The following is a 24,434-nucleotide window of genomic DNA, read 5'->3' on the forward strand; positions in this document are numbered from 1 at the left end:
GAGGTGCAGTGCCGTCACTGGCATGGGGTCAGTTGCGCCCTGGGAAACAGTGCACCGACCACAGAACTAATACAGTGGGTCACCCATTGTGACCAGCTGAATAGTGCTGGAGACATCAGCCACACCTCGGCTGCCAATGCCTGAGCTGTCAAGTCTGGCGACATTGCTGACAGAAGCAATGATATTATGCCACTGCTCGGCCGTGCTGCACTCTATCAGCATTGACGGACATCATGCACACACACGGGAGACCACTGGCTGTCTCAACTGCACTGCCACTGCTTATAATGAATCATGATGGAGAGCCATAATATAATCATCACCTTAGCTGCTGAGTCCAGGGACATCACTGACAGAAGTAGTGATGTTAAACCATTACTTGGCAATACTGCAGTCTGTCAGCATTGCTGAACATCATGCATACACATGCGGCAGGCAACAGGCTGCCTCAACCACACTGCCACTGCTTGTTATGAATCATGGTGGAGAGCTGTAATAAAGAAATTAGGAAAAGCACAAAGCGATCTGACTGACACATTCTTCACTAGTATCAGAATACTGACATCTCCTTTTTAGAGCAATGCCTGAGCCTACAGCCTATGGTATGGTGAGTTAAAGGAAATTTGATTGTTGTTGCATGATTTAGTCATGGAAAGAGTTTGAATACTGTGCCTCTTGAAAGGTGAATTTTGTTACAAGTAATGAGTCAGTAGATTTGTCGTACTTCAGAGGTAATGACTAGTACCTGTTAGATGTACACAGTATAACTTCGAAGGTCATTCAGCACCGTGTACAGTATCAAGATCCGTTGTATGTTTCACATACTAGGTTTGAAACTTAAATAGTGGCAACACTGATGTGGAGACACTATGCAATGGAATCTATTATTGTTGCTGATAGCGAATGTTGTTGACATACCTACCTTACCTCCAAGGAAATGGACTCACCCATCCCACATCACTGGCATGCACACAATCGAGGGAAACACAGTCGCTTGTGAGCAAGCAGTCTAACGTAACAGCGTCACTATGTTTTCTAAACAGAAACAATGGAGTTGGATCAAGATTGAATGTGCCAGAGGTCGTACAGCACGAAAGTGTCATCAAGAGGCATGCGGGGAATCGGCATTGCCGTACAGAACTTTCTGCGCAACACACCCATCATTTTGCACGACAATTTGTGGGTGCATGCAGTGCAAGCTGTGGCTGCTCTGTTCGGTCGATGTGAATGGGAAGTACTGTACCATCCACCATACTCCCTGGACTTAAGTCCTTGTGACTTTGATTTGATTCTGAAGATGAAGGAGCCACTTTGTGGCATTTGCTTCAGAACTGTTCCAGAGATTTGACAGGCAGTAGACCGCTCCATTCGCGCCATCAACAGAACAGGCACTGCTAACGGTATACTATGCCTTCCACATCACTGGCAACGGGTTCTACACAACGCTGGTGACTACTTTGAAGGACAGTAACAGGTGCAAACATGTAACTCTTTTGTATGTTGTGAATAAATAGTTGCCACTATTTAAGTTCCAACCCTTGTATAAACACTCTGGACATATGACTAGGCTGTGCCGCGTTAAAGTGGAATAATTTTCAGACTGAATAAGAAAGATCAATGGGAGTACATATGAGATGGGACAGAATGCTATCGTGAATAAGGTGGTTTTACGAGAGGCTGAGTAGGGGGCACATGACACATTTTTAAGTGGATTACCTTCAGAGATGTCAAGGAAACGAGGATGTGAGGAGGCAGTGCCACCTGCCTGGGGGCAATGGTGGTAGAGGCAGAGGTCCCAGCAGTTTCAGAGGTAGGGGACTGGAAAACAACCAGACATTAAATCCCAAAAGGAACTGGAGGTCCATCTGCAGTCATTCTCAGTATGACTGGGTGCCAGAAAGTTGTATGTTGAGATGGAAAGTGTAGCCAAGGAATAGTGGGAAAGAGGCATTGTCAGATGTTACTGTACACAGTAGCACATGTGCCAATTGGCATTTGGTAGAACATAAACAATGGAACCCACTATGGTATAGATTATGTGGAATGGGGGCTAAAGATGTCATGCCATTGGGATAAGTGGATATAGATTTTTGCTCGAGTACAGTTCAATTTTAACAGTGTGCAGAGATTGTGCCACATGCGAGTGAGGGCTGCATCACAGTTCTGGGGTTCAGTTTCATGTATTTGCATTGGGCCAAAACTGATCTTTGGCAGCATGTGGTGGAGCTTGATGGGAAAATGTTTCAATTAGATGAAACTGCTGCCAGTTTAGTGATGTTGTGAGGTGTCTCTATTGCAAATGACAAACCATTTAAACTGTGTTCAATCACACTAAGACTCAATTCACACAGTTGTTTTTCTCAGGGTGCCAAGAAATTGCTTTTTGGTAATGTTGAGTCTAGTTTGCCTGTAGGAATTTTATGTGTGAGGAATCATTGGAAGTAAATGCCATATTGGATCAGGCAGTTTGCTTAGGAAGAAGAATGTTGACAAGAGATAAATAGTGATAAAATGATGTTTGTGGAGAATTTCAATGCCAAGGATTTATGGTGAAGGGGTTGTTGATCTCTAATGTGGATATCCTGGAGGAGGAAGGATGGGACACAAGGAGTGTTGGCCATGGAACTACCAGATGCCATTGAAACTGCATTACGAGGGAATGCAAAGCACCTAAAGGGAAGTGATAGGGAATGGATGGAAGAGTTTCTTTTGAAATTTAAGGACTTTTTTTTCCACAAGGGCCATTGCCAGCTATGTATGTTATGAGGCACTGTTTACCAACAGAAAATGAATCACTGGCTTACTGCAAATCATATAGAACACTGAGATTTTTGGATTTTCCTCACATTGGGGCCATTACCAATACAGGAAGATGCCTTTACATTAAAGAATGCATGTGCAGCATTTCAGAGATTGTTAGAGTTTTCAGAGGACTGAAACCATGTAAATACATGGTGTATCCTAATGATATTGGCGCAGAAGATGCTGAGTACCACCGTGATGTAGTGGTCATGATACTAAACTGTTGCATGGAGAGTCGAGAGTTCAAAACTCACCTGGACTGTACAATTTTAATTTCTATATTTGGTTTGAGTACATTCTAGAAGCATCCACAGATGTCAAGAATCATTGTACTAGAATGTCCTGTAGCTGTATATATAGTGTATGTATTCTGGCCGGAGGCAGTTCGCTCTGCGCTCTTGTATGTGCAGGTGCTGAATAAACCTTTGTTAAGTGAAGTTAGTGTTTGTCATTCATCTAATTACAACTTCTTCTATGTGACATTATTCTGGTGGAGGCGTTGGGTGTTGGAACTTGTGATAGCGCACATTATCGACGACACAGTGGCTCCCATCAGGCCACGACAGAGCCGCCATTTACATGGCGAGAAACCTGAGTTCGAGCCATATTCAACAGATGGCAATCTACTGGAGACAGAAGAAGAAGAGGACGTTACGATGACAGCAACTGTGAGCCACTGCATGAGATATCCTTCTGGGTTCTCTAGTGAGAATGGCTACGATCCAAACAAGTGGCTGAAGGTATGTGAGCGTATAGCCAAATTTAAAAAATGGGATGACACCGTGTGTTTGGCCAACATATTTTTCTACTTGGAGGGCACTGCCAAGCAATGGTATGGGAACAACAACGAGAAGTTCACAAGCTGGGAAGTATTCGAGGCGGAACTGCGCAAGTATTTTGGCAACACACGACGACAGAACTGCAAGGCTGAAGACAAATTAAAGAGCAGGGCACAGCGTCCAGGAGAAACTACAGCATTCTACATTCAAGACGTCTTGGAGGTGTGTAAAATAGTGGATCCTAGAATGAAGCAGGAAGATCAGGTTGCACATCTCATGGAGGATGTTGCTGATGACATGTATCAAGCCCTAGTTCTGAAGGAGGTTTCAACAACAGACAACTTCATAAAATGGTGCCAGTATATCAAGACAATGCATCAAAAAAGAATTACATGCAGGAAGTTTGAACAGCTTCAAAACGTCATATCGATGTCTGTGATGGAGGAAGCAACTAATTTCACAAGTGTTCTTTGTCAGATAATGAGAGAGGAAGTTTAGAAGACACTTGGATTGCATGGCGAGCAAAAAACTGAGACGCTTCAAGAGGTCATAAGGGAGGAAGTGAAACAGACATTGAACCCAATCTCTTGTCCTTCATTTCCATTTGAAATGGCGAAAACGTCGAGACCCAGCTGGAGTTACATTCCTACAATGCCGTATGAGAAACATGTTTGGGCACCGAGGAAGACTGACGACTGGAGGACCCAGGATAACCAACCAGTATGTTTCCACTGCGGATGAGCCGGGACATGTGGTGCACTATTGTCGAGAAAGGTGGCAGATACTTGATGAAGCCCACGCCAGAAGACAGCAGACCCATCTCAGCTGACACCAACTCTGGGACGACGAAGACGAACAAGAAGATGTGGGTGCAGGACAAAGTAGGTCACCATCGACGCAAGCGAGCCGCTGGAGAGGGCACTCCCCAACACACCGGTCAAGGTCTCCATCACCGTTAAGAAGCTCCATCTGATCACCTACCTGCCGCAACCTGGAAAACTAAAGGGTGCGACCATCCTTGGAGGTGAGGCCGTCGAAGAGAAAAATCCTCCGCCGTCAATCACTACAAAACTATGTTGATATCCTCATGGATGGCCGACCAGCCCAAACTCTCGTGGAGTCTGGAGCATCATATTCATTCATTTCGGAGAAGTACCATTGCCAGTTGCAGAAAACCGTATTCGTCGACAACAAAACATCTCTGCTGTAGGTGGCTAATGGGAAATACGTTAAACCTACAGGAAGATGTACCATTCGTGTGGGTGTAAGTGGCCATACACAGCCCGTAGAATTCATCATCTTACAAGAGTGTAGTCATGACGTTATTCTCAGATGAGATCTTTTGAAAGCTTCTCAGGCAATTATAGATTGTGGTCGCTCGAAGATCATGCGAGATGAGATGAGATACCGTGGGCAGGAAGATGTGCATCTGATTGTGTGGAGACTGTGTGCTGGATGAAGTGATCATTCCGGCAGTCAGCGCTAGAAAGGTAACTGTCATGTGTCATGCCATGCATCAACCCATGGATCTTGTAGCGGAATGTAAGCGAAGCATACCACTGAAGAATAACTTGGTCACCCCAACCTCTGTCATCTCATTTAACAATGGATTTAGTGAATTGCAGATAGTTAACTGTCACAAAGAACCGCAGATCCTTCCAAGATGCATGTGAATAGAAAATGCTGAGCCTTTAATGGAAGAACAGCTGAGTGTCATAGAAACCTCCCATGCCAATTCTGTGGGTGAAATTAGCGCTACAACTATGAGACAAGATCTTCTAGCTTGATTATCACCAATCTCACTAAGGAACAACAGAAGAAGCTACTTGCCATTCTTCAAGAGTTCTCTGAATGCTTCAATCCGCGGTGAACAGCAAATTACGCAAATCAACAGTGAAGCACCGATTTAGCACTGGAGACCATCAACCAATAAACCAGAAAACATACAGTGTGTTAGCAATGGAGTGTCGAATAATTCATGATGGGATAGAGAAAATGATGAAGAATGACATCATTCTGCTTTCGCAGAGCCCATGGTCATCACCAGTGGTCCTCGTCAGGAAGAAGGATGGCAGTTGGTGCTTTTTGTGTTGATTACAGGAAACTTAATAAAATAACTAAAAAGGATGTTTACCCTCTTCCACAAACTTACGATACACTAGATTGTCTGAAGGGGGCTAAATTTTTCTCAACCTTGGGCATGTACTCGGTATACTGGCAAATCAAAGTAGATGAGGCTGATTGTGAGAAAACTGCATTCATCACCCCTGAGGGCCTGTGAGAGTTTAAGATAATGCCTTTTGGTTTGTGTAATTGACCAGCAACTTTTGAACAGATGATGGATAATCTTCTACATCACCTGAAGTGGATGATGTGTCTTTGTTATTTAGATGACATTATAGTGTTCTCGGAGACATTTGATGAACATATAAAAAGACTGAGGGCCAATCTTAAGTGTATCCAACAAAGCGGACTGCAACTTAATCCAAGAAAGTGTCTTTTTGGAGCAAAAAAATCAAAATACTTGGACACCTTGTGTCAAACGAAGGTGTGCGTCCAGACCCAGAAAAGGTGAGATCTATAATGGAATTTCCTATTCCTAAAAATATTAGAGATGTCAGAAGCTTCCTCAGATTATGTTCTTATTACCGTTGTTTTATCAAAGACTTTTGTTTCAAAGCCAGGCCACTCCAACAGTTGTTAAAAGCTGATGCTACATTTATCTGGGGTGGTTCTCAACAAGATTCTTTCGATGTGCTGCAAAATTCTCTGACAACTGGTGCTGTACTTAGTCTGTATGATGAGAGAGCACCTACAGAACATTACACAGATGCCAGTCGATATAGGATCGGTGCTGATCTGGTGCAAATTTCGGATGGAAAAGAGAAGGGTATAGCCTATGCTTCTAGGACACTTAAAAAAGCCGAGAGAAACTACTCAAATACAGAAAGAGAATGTCTTGCTGTGATCTGGGCCATGTGCAGATTTTGACAGTATCTCTATGGAAGGGCATTCACAGTCGTTACAGACCATCATTCACTTTGTTGGCTGACAGGTCTTAAGGATCCAACAGGACGACTCGCCAGGTGGGCACTGCGTCTTCAAGACAATGACGTTACCATAGTGTACAAAAGTGGAAGAAAACACCAAGATGCCGACTGTCTGTCAAGAAACCCTGTGCAAGACCATCAAGACTTCGATGAAGATAGTGACTGTCTTGCTGCACACCAGGATCTCTCTGCTGAGCAGAAGGAGGATGCCAAGATATCTCAAATTATGCTTGCTTTAAATTTGTCAGAGGATGTGAAAGGACAATTTAAGGTAGTTAATGGATTACTTTGCAAGAAAAACTTTGATCCAGGTGGCTACCAGTGATTCCTAAACATATGCGCTTAGATGTTCTACAGAAATTCCATGACACACTTGAAGCTGGACATTTAGGATTTATTAAGACATACAATAGAATCCGCAAGAGATTTTTCTGGCCAAGTTTATTTAGGAGTGTCTGTCACTATGTGTCGCACTGTCGAGAGTGCCAGAGGAGAAAGGCAGTTCCTCAGAAACCACCTGGCTGACTCATACCAATTCCACCAGCCTTTCCAGCATGTTGGGATTGACCTCCTTGGACGATTTCCAACGTCTGCTAGAGGCAATAGATGGATTATTGTTTACACTGATTATTTGACACACTATGCCATTACGAAAGCTGTGAAAACAGCCAAAGCATCCAAGGTTGCCAAATTCATCGTGGAAGATATCACATGACAACTGCCTACCATCCGCAAACTAACGGGCTTACTGAACGCCTTAATAAGACCTTGGCTGACATGCTATCAACGTTCATCAGTAGTGAGCAGAGCAACTGGGATGAAGTGCTATCTTTCTCGACATTTGCCTAAAATACCGCCAAACAAGACACCACAGGATTTACACCATTTTTTCTGGTGCATGGGCGTGAGGCGACTACAATGATGTACACTGTGTTTCCATTACGTTCTGATGACTTGGATGACAACTACATCGGCCAGGTATTAACCAGAGCTGAGGAAGCTCAGCTGTTAGCTCAACTCTGCACGCTGCAGGCTCAAGAGAATGATTGCCGAAGGTATGACACGAGTCACTGCCCTGTTGTCTACCAACCTGGTGACCTTGTGGTCTGGATCTTCACTCCTGTTTGGAAGGTTGGTCTCTCTGAGAAGCTCCTCAGGCGCTACTTTGGACCTTATAAGGTTGTAAGACAGTTTTCTGATGTTACTTATGAAGCTGAAGATTTTGATTCCGACACAAGACGATCAAAGATCCGAGGTACGGTCCACATCCTTCGAATGAAGACCTACAAGGATCCTGTAACCCAGGGTAAATTCGAAGCTCCAGCGACAGGCAACAAGTAGAAAGGTGATGAAGAGCGTAGTGGCAAAAGAAGTTCTAAGAAGATCACCGCCACAGCGAGCATTAGTCATTGGGAGTTGAAGCATGCAGGACCGATGACTTGTTCCTGGACTAGGAGGACACCGAGACGCTGTCCTCTTAAGGAGGAAGCATTGTCGCAGAAGAAGCTGAGTACCACTGTGGTGTAGTGGTTATGATACTAAACTGTTGCATGGAGGGTCATGAGTTCATAACTCACCTGGACTGTACAATTTTAATTTCTGTATTCGATTAGAGTACATTCTAGAAGTATCCACAGATGTCAAGAATCATTGTACTGGAATGTTCTGTAGCTGTATATATACTGTATGTGTTCTGGCCGGTGGCAGTTCGCTCCATGCTCTTGTATATGCAAGTGCTGAATAAACCTTCATTAAGTAAAGTTAGTGTTCATCATTCATTTAATTACACCTTCTTCTATGTGATAATATAATTGCCCATGCGAGTGATAGGAACAGCGTATATTATGTTTGAGGGGAGTATTGCACAGGCTGAGGGCAGGAAATTTAACATCGTGTACAGAAAAGTGTAATTTTGTTTTGGAAGAGGTGTCATACATTGGTCACATAATTAATAACGATGGGGTTAAGACAGACCCTGAAATTAGTTAAAGCTATACGTGAATTTTCTTTGCCTGAGTCAGTGCAGGAACTACAGACATTCCTTGGAGTTGCAGATTGTTACCAAAGATTCGTAAAGGGATTTGTGGTTGTTGTTAGACCGTCGACGCATTTACTGAAGAAAGTTTCAAAATTTGATCAGGGGGTTGTCAATGTGCTTTTGATAAACATGAAAGAAGCGTTGACATGAAATCAGTCTTACTATTTCCATATTTCAGTAAGGATTTCATTCTGCCATGCAATGCATCCAACCATGTTGCCTCAAGAAATAAAGGGCATGGAGCATTGATAGCGTATGCATCAAGGCCAATGAGCTCAGCAGAGAGGAATTACTGCACGAAAGAAAAAGAGATGTTGAGCCTTATCTATGGAATCACGTACTTCAAGTGTATCTCTGTGGGAAAATTTTCCAAGTGACAGCAGATCATTGAAATGGTTGCTGGAGTTGAAGGTTGGCACTATTGAGTGAGTTTGATTTTGAGGTCACACATAAACATGGAAAGAAAAACAGATGGTTTAAGTGGGAAAGCAGCCTTGTTGCAAATAGTTGGGAATGAGCTTAGGAATTGTGAATTGTGATTTATTAGTCTCATAACATACACTTACAAATCATGTGATTATGGTACAGGAGACACCTCAAAAATTACAAACTAGAATCTAATATTAATTTGTAAAACTATATTTATTCTATGTAGCAGTATCTATATTTTCTTATTTTCCAGCATAAGCAAATATCTTTCTTGAAAATGGACAATTTTTTTTAGTGTGTTCCCTCCCTCCCCACAATATAATGCTAATTTGCGGTTGGATTCTGCTCAAATTATCAGTTCATCTTCCATGAACTGTTCTAATGAGTAATAACACTTGTGTATAAGAATTTCATGTAACTTCTTTTTTAGTGTCCCTAGTTCCATGTTTAGAATGTTTTTGCCTTTAAGTTCGTTGTAGACTTTCATGCCCATATATTGTGGGGACTGAGCATATAATTTCAATCTATCGGCAGGAAGCATAAAATTATCTTTACTCCTTGTACTGTATGGATGATCAAATTGGTTTTTAATGAACAATTCTGGTTTGTTGTGTAGAAATATCATTAGCTCGTATATGTATAGGGAGGGGACAGTCAAAATTTTTAGTTTCTGTAATATTGGACGACATGATTCTCTTTGCTCTGCAGTACACATATTTCTGATAATTTTCTTCTGGAGCTTCAGTACACAAGATATATTATTGGAGCTCCCCCAGAAAATAATGCCATATCTTATCACTGATTCAAAGTAACTTAGATATGCTACTTTGCAAGTGGACATGTTAGTAGCACTTGATAATATATGAATGGCATGCACAAAGCTACCCAGTTTGCTGCACGGGTACTCAATAAGTGTGTTCCAGTTTAAATTCTTATCGAGGTGAAGACCTAAAAATTTGGCAGAAAGCACTTTTGTTAATTCTTCACTTTTATGATTTATTGTAATTCCCTGGTTTCTTGACTGTTCGGTTCTGAATTGAATCAAGTTTGTTTTTGATATGTTAAGCTTCAGACCATTTAACTGGAACCATGACTCTTGACTGTCTAATGTACCAATGACTCTATCAGGAATCATTTCTGTTTGTTCATTTTCTATCAAGACAGACGTGTCATCAGCAAACAGAACAGATAGTGAATTTATGTTTAATGGTTAGTCGTTGATATACAGTAGAAAGAGAATTGGACCAAGGATCGAACCTTGTGGGACACCCTGTGTTATTGTGTTCCAGTCTGAATGGTAGTTTACACCATTTGAAGAGATGATTGTTCTTTGTTTTCTATTAGATAAGTAAGAAGTAAGCCATTGAAGTACTGCACCCTTAATCCTATATTTTTCTAGTTTGTGGATTAGCAAGGAATGTTTTGCGGAATTGAAAGCCTTTGTCAGGTCACAGAAAATTCCGGCTACTTTACTTTCTTTGTGTACAGCTGTGCTAATTTTTTCTATGAGATTATTTATGGCATCTGTTGTATTTTTCCCTTACTGGAAGCCAAACTGATTGCACAAAATAATCCCCTATGGTACAATAAAGTTTTGGATTTGGATAGCAGCTACTTTCTCGAAACTTTTTGACAGCACTGGAAGGAGGGAGATAGGACGATAATTCCCCATTTCTTCTCTTGACCCTTTTTTAAAAAGTGCGTTTTATTTCCGCGTATTTTAATGATTCTGGAAAACAACCTTCTTCAAATGATTTGTTGATTAATTCAGCTAGTGGAGGACTTACTATTTTGTACACTGATTTAATTACTTTTGCAGGTATCCCACCCCAACCCACCAAAGTTTTATTTTTTAGTGATAATATAATGTCTTGTATTTCTTTCATTGTAATATTACTAAATTTCATAGGAGATATATTTTTTCGATCAAGCCCATATGGACATACATTTTTATTGTAATTTGTAACATTGACGTTTGATTTTGTCACATTGATAAAGAATTCATTGAAGTGTTCTGATAATTGAGCAGGATTTACAGTGGTAGTGTTTTCACGCTTTATTTTACAAATTTCGTGGCTGCCGACTTTAACGCCCAATTCTGATTTAACAACAGACCACACTGCTTTTGATTTATTCCTATGATTTGAGATTAGTTCACTGTTAGACATTAGTTTTGCTGCCTTTACAACATTTTTGTAATGCTTCACATATTCAATAAAAGCTAGATCTTTGTTATATTTCAGCTCTTTGTGCAGCTGCCGTTTCCTAGCACTAGAAATTTTTATTCCTTCTGTTATCCAAGTTTGTTTACTTGTCACTTTGGTGTTGGCACACTTAGGAGGAAAGGTTTCATTAAATACATGAAGGAAGCTGTTTAGGAATTTTTGAAAGTTTTCATTAATTGACTTGTTATTGTTAGATTTCCAGTCTATATCTTTTAATCTGTCCTGGAATACAGTTAAAATTTCTGAGTTGAAATTTTTTTAAAAGTACTTAGGATTATTTTTAGGTGAGGTTTCTGTGTTTGTTTTTGCCAGTTCAATAAACAGTGCTTTATGATCAGACATTCCTATATCTAAGCATAATTTATGAACGTCTTGAAACACTTAATTTGTCAAAATGTTATCAATGCTGATTGCTGACTACCGGTAGGCATTTTCTCTGGTGTATTCTAAGAAGTTTAGTTTGAAGCCAGATTTTTTTATTAGATCAGTGACTTTGTTGGCTTCATGGCATTCACTTAAGACATTGATGTTGAATTCAGCTGCTATTACTACTTTTTTCTTTAATTATGCTTTCGAGCATATTTTCTAATTTGTATAGGAAGTGGTTTTATTTGATTTCCCAGGATTCTGTAAATTGAAATTACAATAATACCTAGATGTACAAGTTCTACACAGAAACTTTCAAAGCTGCATTCCTCATTCAAATGATCAAACTCACTCATTATTTTAAACTTTATGTTAGAATGAACAAATATACATGAGCCTCCAAGTGATTTATTTTTCCTGCTGTAGCTAGCAGCTACGGTGAAGTTTTGGATTTTATTTAGAAATTTTAAAGTGTCTTTCATCAGCCAATGTTCGTTCAGACATACAATTTTTACAAATTTGCATTCAGACAGAAACATTTGCAATTCATCTATTTAACATGTGTTTCTGAAGAAGAGAAATTTTTGTACATCGAGTATAGATTTAAGTGCCAGGAAGTCATTTCTGAAAGTATTTGTATGGAGTATAGCCATGTGTGGAAGTGAAACATGGATGGTAAATAGTTTGGACAAGAAGAGAATAGAAGCTTTCGAAATGTGGTGCTACAGAAGAATGCTGAAGATTAGATGGGTAGATTACATAACTAATAAGGAAGTATTGAATAGGATTGGGGAGAAAAGAAGTTTGTTGCACAACTTGACCAGAAGAAGGGATCGGTTGGTAGGACATGTTCTGAGGCATCAAGGGATCACCAGTTTAGTATTGGAGGGCAGCGTGGAGGGTAAAAATCGTAGGGGGAGACCAAGAGATGAATACACTAAGCAGATTCAGAAGGATGTTGGTTGCAGTAGGTACTGGGAGATGAAGAAGCTTGCACAGGATAGAGTAGCATGGAGAGCTGCATCAAACCAGTCTCAGGACTGAAGACCACAACAACAACAACATGTGCTATTTGAGGAGCTAGAGGTTAGACTATTTACATTGTAATGCAATATATATATATATATATATATATATATATATATATATATATATATATATATATATATATATATATATATATATATTTAAAAAGAAAGATGATGAGACTTACCCAACAAAAGCGCTGGCAGGTCGATAGACACACAAATAAACACAAACATACACACAAAACTCTAGCTTTCGCAACCAACGGTTGCCTCGTCAGGAAAGAGGGAAGGAGAAGGAAAGACAAAAGGATATGGGTTTTAAGGGAGAGGGTAAGGAGTCATTCCAATCCCGGGAGCGGAAAGACTTACCTTAGGGGGAAAAAAGGACAGGTATACACTCGCACACACACACATATCCATCCATACATACAAGACACAAGCAGACATTTTCTTGTGTCTTGTATGTATGGATGGATATGTGTGTGTGTGCGAGTGTATACCTGTCCTTTTTTCCCCCTAAGGTAAGTCTTTCCGCTCCCGGGATTGGAATGACTCCTTACCCTCTCCCTTAAAACCCATATCCTTTTGTCTTTCCTTCTCCTTCCCTCTTTCCTGACGAGGCAACCGTTGGTTGCGAAAGCTAGAGTTTTGTGTGTATGTTTGTGTTTATTTGTGTGTCTATCGACCTGCCAGCGCTTTTGTTGGGTAAGTCTCATCATCTTTCTTTTTAAATATATTTTTCCCACGTGGAATGTTTCCCTCTATTATATTCATATATATATGAAGACAAAAGGATATGGGTTTTAAGGGAGAGGGTAAGGAGTCATTCCAATCCCGGGAGCGGAAAGACTTACCTTAGGGGGAAAAAAGGACAGGTATACACTCGCGCACACACACACATATCCATCCGCATATACACAGACACAAGCAGACATTTGTAAAGGCAAAAAGTTTCAACTCTTTACTTTACGTTGGTTGCGAAAGATAGATTTTTGTGTGTATGTTTGTGTTTGTTTGTGTGTCTATCGACCTGCCAGCGCTTTTGTTTGGTAAGTCTCATCATCTTTCTTTTTAATTATATATATATATATATATATATATATATATATAAAGAAAGATGATGAGACTTACGCGCTGGCAGGTCGATAGACACACAAACAAACACAAACATACACACAAAATTCTAGCTTTCGCAACCAACGGTTGCCTCGTCAGGAAAGAGGGAAGGAGAAGGAAAGACAAAAGGACATGGGTTTCAAGGGAGAGGGCAAGGAGTCACTCCAATCCCGGGAGCAGAAAGACCCACCCTAGGGGGAAAAAAGGACAGGTATACACTCGCACACACACACACATATCCATCCGCATATACACAGACACAAGCAGACATTTCTTGTCTGTATATGTGTGGATGGATATGTGTGTGTGTGTGAGTGTATACCCGTCCTTTTTTCCCCATAAGGTAAGTTTGTTGCGAAAGCTTGAATTTTATATTTTGTGTGTATGTTTGTTGCGAAAGCTTGAATTTTATATTTTGTGTGTATGTTTGTTGCGAAAGCTTGAATTTTATATTTTGTGTGTATGTTTGTGTTCGTTTGTGTGTCTGTCGACCTGCCAGCACTTTCATTTGGTAAGTCACATCATCTTTGTTTTTAGGTATACTTTTCCTTCATGGATTGTTTCCTTCTATATATATATATATATATATATATATATATATAATAGAGGGAAACATTCCACGTGGGAAAAATATATTTAAAAAGAAAGATGATGAGACTTACCAGACAAAAGCGCTGGCAGGTCGATAGACACAATCGACCTGCCAGCGCTTTTGTTTGGTAAGTCTCATCATCTTTCTTTTTAAATATATATATATATATACACACACACTCCTGGAAATTGAAATAAGAACACTGTGAATTCATTGTCCCAGGAAGGGGAAACTTTATTGACACATTCCTGGGGTCAGATACATCACATGATCACACTGACAGAACCACAGGCACATAGACACAGGCAACAGAGCATGCACAATGTCGGCACTAGTACAGTGTATATCCACCTTTCGCAGCAATGCAGGCTGCTATTCTCCCATGGAGACGATCGTAGAGATGCTGGATGTAGTCCTGTGGAACGGCTTGCCATGCCATTTCCACCTGGCGCCTCAGTTGGACCAGCGTTCGTGCTGGACGTGCAGACCGCGTGAGACGACGCTGCATCCAGTCCCAAACATGCTCAATGGGGGACAGATCCGGAGATCTTGCTGGCCAGGGTAGTTGACTTACACCTTCTAGAGCACGTTGGGTGGCACGGGATACATGCGGACGTGCATTGTCCTGTTGGAACAGCAAGTTCCCTTGCCGTTCTAGGAATGGTAGAACGATGGGTTCGATGACGGTTTGGATGTACCGTGCACTATTCAGTGTCCCCTCGACGATCACCAGTGGTGTATGGCCAGTGTAGGAGATCGCTCCCCACACCATGACGCCGGGTGTTGGCCCTGTGTGCCTCGGTCGTATGCAGTCCTGATTGTGGCGCTCACCTGCATGGCGCCAAACACGCATACGACCATCATTGGCACCAAGGCAGAAGCGACTCTCATCGCTGAAGACAACACGTCTCCATTCGTCCCTCCATTCACGCCTGTCGCGACACCACTGGAGGCGGGCTGCACGATGTTGAGGCGTGAGCGGAAGATGGCCTAACGGTGTGCGGGACCGTAGCCCAGCTTCATGGAGACGGTTGCGAATGGTCCTCGCCGATACCCCAGGAGCAACAGTGTCCCTAATTTGCTGGGAAGTGGCGGTGCGGCCCCTATGGCACTGCATAGGATCCTACAGTCTTGGCGTGCATCCGTGCGTCGCTGCGGTCCGGTCCCAGGTCGACGGGCACGTGCACCTTCCGCCGACCACTGGCGACAACATCGATGTACTGTGGAGACCTCACGCCCCACGTGTTGAGCAATTCGGCGGTACGTCCACCCAGCCTCCCGCATGCCCACTATACGCCCTCGCTCAAAGTCCGTCAACTGCACATACGGTTCACGTCCATGCTGTTGCGGCATGCCACCAGTGTTAAAGACTGCGATGGAGCTCCGTATGCCATGGCAAACTGGCTGACACTGACGGCGACGGTGCACAAATACTGCGCAGCTAGCGCCATTCGACGGCCAACACCGCGGTTCCTGGTGTGTCCGCTGTGCCGTGCGTGTGATCATTGTTTGTACAGCCCTCTCGCAGTGTCCGGAGCAAGTATGGTGGGTCTGACACACCGGTGTCAATGTGTTCTTTTTTCCATTTCCAGGAGTGTGTGTATATATATATATATATATATATATATGATACGGTTATAATAGAAGGAAACATTCCATGAAGGAAAAATATATTTAAAAACAAAGATGATGTGACTTACCAAATGAAAGTGCTGGCAGGTCGACAGACACACAAACAAACACAAACATACACACAAAATCCAAGCTTTCGCAACCAACGGTTGCCTCGTCAGGAAAGAGGGAAGGAGAAGGAAAGACAAAAGGATATGAGTTTTAAGGGAGAGGGTAAGGAGTCATTCCAATCCCGGGAGCGGAAAGACTTACCTTGGGGGAAAAAAGGACAGGTATATACTCGCACACACACACATATCCATCCACACATACACAGACACAAGCAGACATTTTGTCTTGTGTCTGTGTATGTGTGGATGGATATGTGTGTGTGTGCGAGTATATACCTGTCCTTTTTTCCCCCAAGGTAAGTCTTTCCGCTCCCGGGATTGGAATGACTCCTTACCCTCTCCCTTAAAACTCATATCCTTTTGTCTTTCCTTCTCCTTCCCTCTTTCCTGACGAGGCAACCGTTGGTTGCGAAAGCTTGGATTTTGTGTGTATGTTTGTGTTTGTTTGTGTGTCTGTCGACCTGCCAGCACTTTCATTTGGTAAGTCACATCATCTTTGTTTTTAAATATATATATATATATATATATATATATATATATATATATATATATATATATATATATAACACACACTCCTGGAAATGGAAAAAAGAACACATTGACACCGGTGTGTCAGACCCACCATACTTGCTCCGGACACTGCGAGAGGGCTGTACAAACAATGATCACACGTAGGAAAAATATACCTAAAAAACGGCTGCTTCGTCAGGAAAGAGGGAAGGAGAGGGAAAGACGAAAGGATGTGGGTTTTAAGGGAGAGGGTAAGGAGTCATTCCAATCCCAGGAGCAGAAAGACTTACCTTGGGGGGAAAAAAGGACGGGTATACACTCGCAGACACACACATATCCATCCACACATATACAGACACAAGCAGACATATTAAAAGGCAAAGAGTTTGGGCAGAGATGTCAGTCGAGGTGGAAGTGCAGAGGCAAAGATGATGTTGAATGACAGGTGAGGTATGAGTGGCGGCAACTTGAAATTAGCGGAGATTGAGGCCTGGTGGATAACGGGAAGAGAGGATATATTGAAGGGCAAGTTCCCATCTCCGGAGTTCGGATAGGTTGGTGTTAGTGGGAAGTATCCAGATAACCCGGACGGCGTAACACTATGCCAAGATATGCTGGCCGTGCACCAAGGGACGTTTAGCCACAGGGTGATCCTCATTACCAGCAAACACTGTCTGCCTGTGTCCATACATGCAAATGGACAGTTTGTTGCTGGTCATTCCCACATAGAATGCGTCACAGTGTAGGCAGGTCGGTTGGTAAATCACATGGGTGTTTTCACACCTGGTTCTGCCTTTGATCGTGTACACCTTCCGGGTTACAGGACTGGAGTAAGTGGTGGTGGGAGGATGCGTGGGACAGGTTTTACACTGGGGGCGGTTACAAGGGTAGGAGCCAGAGGGTAGGGAAGGTGGTTTGGGGATTTCATAGGGATGAACTAAGAGGTTACGAAGGTTAGGTGGACGGCGGAAAGACACTCTTGGTGGAGTGGGGAGGATTTCATGAAGGATGGATCTCATTTCAGGGCAGGATTTGAGGAAGTTGTATCCCTGCTGGAGAGCCACATTCAGAGTCTGATCCAGTCCCAGAAAGTATCCTGTCACAAGTGGGGCACTTTTGTTGTTCTTCTGTGGGAGGTTCTGAGTTTGAGGGGGTGAGGAAGTGGCTCTGGTTATTTGCTTCTGTACCAGGTCGGGAGGGTAGTTGCGGGATGCAAAAGCTGTTATCAGGTTGTTGGTGTAATGGTTCAGGGATTCCGGACTGGAGCAGATTCGTTTGCCACGAAGACATAGGCTGTAGGGAAGGGACCGTTTGATGTGGAATGGGTGGCAGCTATCATAATGGAGGTACTGTTGCTTGTTGGTGGGTTTGATGTGGACGGACGTGTGAAGCTGGCCATTGGACAGGTGGAGGTCAACGTCAAGGAAAGTGGCATGGGATTTGGAGTAGGACCAGGTGAATCTGATGGAACCAAAGGAGTTGAGGTTGGAGAGGAAATTCTGGAGTTCTTCTTTACTGTGAGTCTAGATCATGAAGATGTCATCAATAAATCTGTACCAAACTTTGGGTTGGCAGGTCTGGGTAACCAAGAAGGCCTACTCTAAGCAACCCATGAATAGGTTGGCGTACGAGGGGGCCATCCTGGTACCCATGGCTGTTCCCTTTAATTGTTGGTATGTCTGGCCTTCAAAAGTGAAGAAGTTGTGGGTCAGGATGAAGCTGGCTAAGGTAATGAGGAAAGAGGTTTTAGGTAGGGTGGTAGGTGGTCGGCGTGAAAGGAAGTGCTCCATCGCAGCGAGGCCCTGGAGGCGCGGAATATTTGTGTATAAGGAAGTGACATCAATGGTTACAAGGATGGTTTCCGGGGGTAACAGATTGGGTAAGGATTCCAGGCGTTTGAGAAAGTGGTTGGTGTCTTTGATGAAGGATGGGAGACTGCATGTAATGGGTTGAAGGTGTTGATCTACGTAGGCAGAGATAGGTTCTGTGGGGGCTTGGTAACCAGCTACAATGGGGCGGCCGGGATGATTGGGTTTGTGAATTTTAGGAAGAAGGTAGAAGGTAGGGGTGCGGGGTGTCGGTGGGGTCAGGAAGTTGATAGAGTCAGGTGAAAGGTTTTGTAGGGGGCCTAAGGTTCTGAGGATTCCTTGAAGCTCCGCCTGGACATCAGGAATGGGATTACCTTGGCAGACTTTGTATGTGGTGTTGTCTGAAAGCTGACGCAGTTCCTCAGCCACATACTCCCGATGATCAAGTACCACGGTCGTGGAACACTTGTCCGCCGGAAGAATGACGATGGATCGGTCAGCCTTCAGATCACGGATAGCCTGGGCTTCAGCAGTGGTGATGTTGGGAGTAGGATTAAGGTTTTTTAAGAAGGATTGAGAGGCAAGGCTGGAAGTCAGAAATTCCTGGAAGGTTTGGAGAGGGTGATTTTGAGGAAGAGGAGGTGGGTCCCGCTGCGACGGAGGACGGAACTGTTCCAGGCAGGGTTCAATTTGGATAGTGCCTTGGGAAGTTGGATCATTAGGAGTAGGATTAGCATCATTTTTCTTCATGGCAAAGTGATATTTCCAGCAGAGAGTACGAGTGAATGACAGTAAATCTTTGATGAGGGCTGTTTAGTTGAATGTGGGAGTGGGGCTGAAGGTGAGGCCTTTGGATAGGACTGAGGTTTCGGATTGGAGAGAGGTTTGGAGAAAAGGTTAACTACTGAATTAGGGTGTTGTGGTTCCAGATTGTGTTTTTTTGTTGTTGTTGCTCACATGTAATTTTGCATCCCCCTCTCTGCTTATTCGTTTCTCTTTTTAGTACTCTTTTATATGTGGCATACATCAATAAACATTTTACTAAGCAATTTGGAGTGTAGTCTGTTTAGATTAAGGCCATCTATCCCCAGGCATTTGTTACACAAGAACTTGTTTGGGTCTATAAATATTGCTCCAAGATCATTACAATGCTCCCTGATATTACTATTTATCCTGTTTACATATTTATAGCTTACTCACCTGCTGTACATTATACCACTGATAACAATTTTTGAAGTCTTGTATAAGCTTCTTGCCACTCAAATTAAGTTACGTGTTTCATTGATGAGGTCTTCTTCACTGGAACTGAAAAGAGAATTCGTTCCTACGTGAATGAACAAGCCCTTGTAGTTTTTTGGAGAAATTTGTGAAGATTCTTCTTTTGGGCTTTGAATGTTATTTAAATGTTTGTTTAGTTGCTGTGTCCTGATTCCTGGATGTACGTTGATCTTTGCATTCGGCATGATGATGTTTTTCAGCATAGAATCGCCAATAATAAGAGATTCATTATTTTCATTTTTGACTTCGCCAACACGACGACTTTCCTTGTTTTTCTTGTAAGTAACACTATTCCAGTGGTATTTGTTTCTTGAATTTGCATTTTCTAGCGGTTTTTTAGAGTCTGCTGTCGATGTATTTGGTGAAATAGTGGCACTCGAGTTTTCGACATTTAGATTGTTTACACTAACAGTATCCCTCTTGTTGCAGTTATAACCTGCAGGCTCACATGCCTTCTTTTTTTGCTTACTTCCTTGCTTAAGTGACAATATTTCACATTTTAGAGTATCAATTTCTGTTTGCATCGCTTTTCTGATTTCATCTTAACAGCCGATGCTAGATGAACGCTTTCTTCATGTAAGCAATCAAAACAAGACCATTTAAAGTTTTCACTTATGAATCTAAGGCACGTTTCGCGCATTTCTCATGCATTCAAAAGTTGCACTTAACACGTAGTATTCCTTTCACTACACGTTTTTGACATTTCTTGCATGACGAACTGTTTAATTTGTTTTTTTTTTTCGGAGAGCACTGTGTCATTGCACTTTTCATTGGGCGCCATCTTGCCAACAGTGATAGATGGTGCAGAAGACAGTAGGTGAGTGTAAGCAGTGTAGTAAACAGTTTTGTACAGAGGATGCATTGCTGTGTAGAAAAACCAAGTTGGAACAACAAGTAGCAGTCCCAGTGAAACTGAGGAATAGAGTGCTACAGGACACACATGATCACTTGTTAGCAGATCATAGAGGATGTAGGGCTACCAACAAGGGAGTAGTGGAGAGCCGTTGGTAGAAGAAAAGGAAGATGGACATGAATCAGTATGTGCGGAATTTCATACAGTGTGCCCAGAGAGCAGATTTGTGTTGAATGAGGGTACCATTGCAAAGAGTACCTGAAGCATTAGCATTATTTGAATTTCTTGGTATTGAGGCATAATAAAGAAATTTGGAAAGCAGAGACAATCTCTCTGACTCCGGCTTTCTTCACTTATTTTGTCAAGTTGTATTCTAGGCTTTTGTATTCAATTCATGACATTCACTTACTTTATTTGCTGAGCCTATTACAGTCATTTTCAGTGTGCCTCATTCTTTAGTTACCAAATTCAGCTCTTCTTTTACAAACAAATTGTAGATGTTATGATATCTCATAAACTCATTTCACGACACACACCATGATACACACCAAAATGCAAAGCTACGGGAACAAGCCCTCAACACAAAGTATAATTGATGGTCACATGTAACCAGTTGCCACCCACAGATAAAATTCCTGATTATTGGAACTTCTTCACATGTGTTAACTCTGCACCACAAAATATAAACAACACAAACAAGCTGATAGGAAAAAAAACTAGTGTTTATGATAAAATAGCGATGAAGTTAACATGTCAAATTATTTCTGTTTCCCGTCACTTATCACTGGAACTTTTCCCGATTGTCTGAAATATGCTGACATTAATAGTCTTTATAGGAAAGAAAATAAAGAAATAGCAAACATCAAACTTCTATCCAATTTCACTTTTGCCAGCATTCTCAAAAATTTTGGAAAATATTGTATAAATGCAGCTTTTTAACCATCTGACTATATCTACTAGAGGGCTACTGCAAATGATTCATTAATTTTCAAAGCTGAATGTTTTCTGAAGTATTACGTGTACAGACATGATTGACACATGGATAGAACTGTAAATCCACCAAGTTTGCAATTAGCCCTCTACAAATGTTTATGAGTACCCCTCTGGTCATACAACACTTGTCCAAGTTGTAGTAAAGTCTGTATACCCAATCCATGATGCAAAAGTTTTTCATTTAGATAGCTACAAACATCGATGCTACAGTGAGGGGATGCCCCATCTTGTTGGGAAATGAAATTCATGGAAACGGAGACAGTTGTTGAAACAACCATGACTGCATCATATTAAGGTAAGAAATTTCCATCACAGTCTCTTTTCACGGAAGAAAAATGCCCCACACAGCTTCATCTGTGACACTGCACAGAAAACATTAATCTTTGGTGAATCTTGTTGGTACACCACAATTTTGTAAGGATGTTCGGTATCTCAAACGCACATATTGTGGTGATTAACATTTCCAGATAAATGGAAGCTTGCTTCATCACTGAATATTGGCATGGCAGCTAAATGTTCATCCTCAAGTGCTTCCTGTATTGTGGTGCAAACTTGAAGGTGCCAGCCATAATCTTCTGGTTTTTATTGTCACATGAACTGCATATTGTACTGTTTGAGATGAAACTGCTTTTGCAAAATCTTCCACAGAATTTGCTGCAGTGTTCCCAGTTCGTGGCTTGCCCAGCCTGTTGACTTTCTTGGACTGCATGTGAAACTTTCCCTCGTCTCCTCTATGGTTGTATCTAGCACAGTTGGTCAACTGGTACTTTTCTGTTTACAGAAACAACCAGTGCTCCTAGATTATCAATACCAAAGCACAATAATCTGTTTAAATGACAGTTCTTTTCCATAGTTCGTTCAGAATATGGGCTATGCTGTTTTAACAGATAAACATCTTACATATTCCAACACACAAAAATTCTTTTCTTGCTTTGTCACCATTTTGTCAAGGCACTGCACTTGAAATGCAACTGGTGGACGATATGCAAAATCTGCAAGTTTATGTTTCTATTCATCCATCAGTTATATTTGTACAAGTAATACATTGGAAAATTATAACTCTGAAAGTTAATGAGTAATGTATAATAGCTCTTTGTCAGCAGCTCGTGGTCTTGTGGTTAGCAAAGGTGTGCTCGTGTGTGCGTTCGTGCGCTGAACTCTCCAGAGATGGACTCCTGACCAAATATGCGATACACACATTTCATTTCAGTTGGCATGTACACTCTCAGGGACACAGTTAAGATTTTTAATGGGTTCCCATATTGAGGAGGGTGCTTTTACATACAGCAAGAAAATGCTTAATTTGTTCGACAATAAATTATAGGTTACTGGTGTAATATATAGTCTGTGTAAACCATAATATCCATTTAAATAAATTAGAATACAATGTCTGTTCAAAAAATTGTGGAACTTTGTCCACAAAATTTTTCTGTGCTTACATTTTACTTATTATTCATGGTCTCCTTTGAAATACTCTCCACCACAATTGATACACTGTTCCCTATGCCATTTCCACTTCCAGAAGCAGTGTTGGTAAGCATCTTGCTGGGCTGCGCAAAGCGCTGTCTGTGATTTTATTTACCTTGTGTATCGTTGCAAATCTTCATCCTTTCAATGGATTTTTCAGCTTTGGAAATAAAGAAAAAGTCTACAGGGGCCAGGTCTAGAGAGTATGGACGATGAGACAACACAGTGATTTCGTTTTTTGTGCAATAGTCACACACCAACGGGGATGAATGTGCTGGCGCATTATCGTGATTCAAGAGCTGTGAGTTGTCTCACCACATTTCAGGATGTTTCCTTCTCACATTTTCTCGCTGGCGTCGCAACACTTTCCAGTAGTACAGTCGATTAACTAATAGTACAGTCGATGAACTAATCCCTCAAAGTCAAAGAAAAGTATCAGTGTGGCTTCAATATTTGACCTGATCTGACATGCTTTTTTTGATCTTGGAGAACCTTTCTGACCCATTATGAAGATTGAACCTTGCTGTCAACATCATAATCCTAGACCCATGGCTCATTACCAGTTATGATTCTCTTAAGAAACATTGCATTCTCATTTGCACCATCCAAAAGCTCTTCACAGATTGTGAGGCAAGGTATTCTGGTCTTGACTCATGAGCCGTAGGACGAACTTGGCAACAACACTATGCACTCCAAGATGCTGTGTTAGGATTTCGTGACACGATCCAGCTGAAATGTTACATTCTTCTGCAATCTCTTGGACAGCCAGTCTTCAATTGGCAATTTCCTTGACATTCCTGATATGAGCATTGTTGGTAGACGTCGAGGGTGTCCTGAAAAGGGTCATCTTTGACTTCTGTCTAACCATTTTTTAAACCATGTGAACTTGTGAACTTTTCATAACACCACATGTAAGCTCTCATCACTGTAGGCTTTCTGCATGATTCAGCGTGTCGCTTTAAAGGTTTTCTTGAGTTTAACGCAAAATTTAGTGCAGGAACATTGCTCCTCTAACACTGCCATCTCGAAATTCATAAACCGACAGTGTTCTACTCAGTATAGCACTGAACAATAACTGACAGACATACAACACTGAAACTTCTGGCAACTACATGTTAAATATAGGCATGTGTAGGGATACCAACCGCATTTCACTCCAACACATCATTGGTGCGAAATTATGAATGTTCTGGAATTTTTTGAACGGACTTCATATGATTCTGTAGCAGGAAAGTCACAATGTTAAGAAAGTACCTTTTCAGCAGGAAACAAAATTTATCATTAGGAAAGAGTCCTGTATTAAGCTATCATCCTTCCAGCTGGAAACTAATTAATGTGGTGTCCCACAAGATTCCATC

General features: G+C 41.8%; 1 protein-coding gene across 3 annotated transcripts in view; it reads left to right on the plus strand.

Moving 5' to 3' along the window:
• The window catches only part of LOC126088551 (WD repeat-containing protein 89), a 235,217-nt gene that overhangs the window by 166,710 nt on the left and 44,073 nt on the right, over positions 1 to 24,434 (plus strand). The window lies entirely within an intron of this gene.

This window comes from Schistocerca cancellata, chromosome 6 (assembly GCF_023864275.1).
Source record: "Schistocerca cancellata isolate TAMUIC-IGC-003103 chromosome 6, iqSchCanc2.1, whole genome shotgun sequence".
In the NCBI taxonomy this organism is placed as follows: Eukaryota; Metazoa; Arthropoda; class Insecta; order Orthoptera; family Acrididae; genus Schistocerca; species Schistocerca cancellata.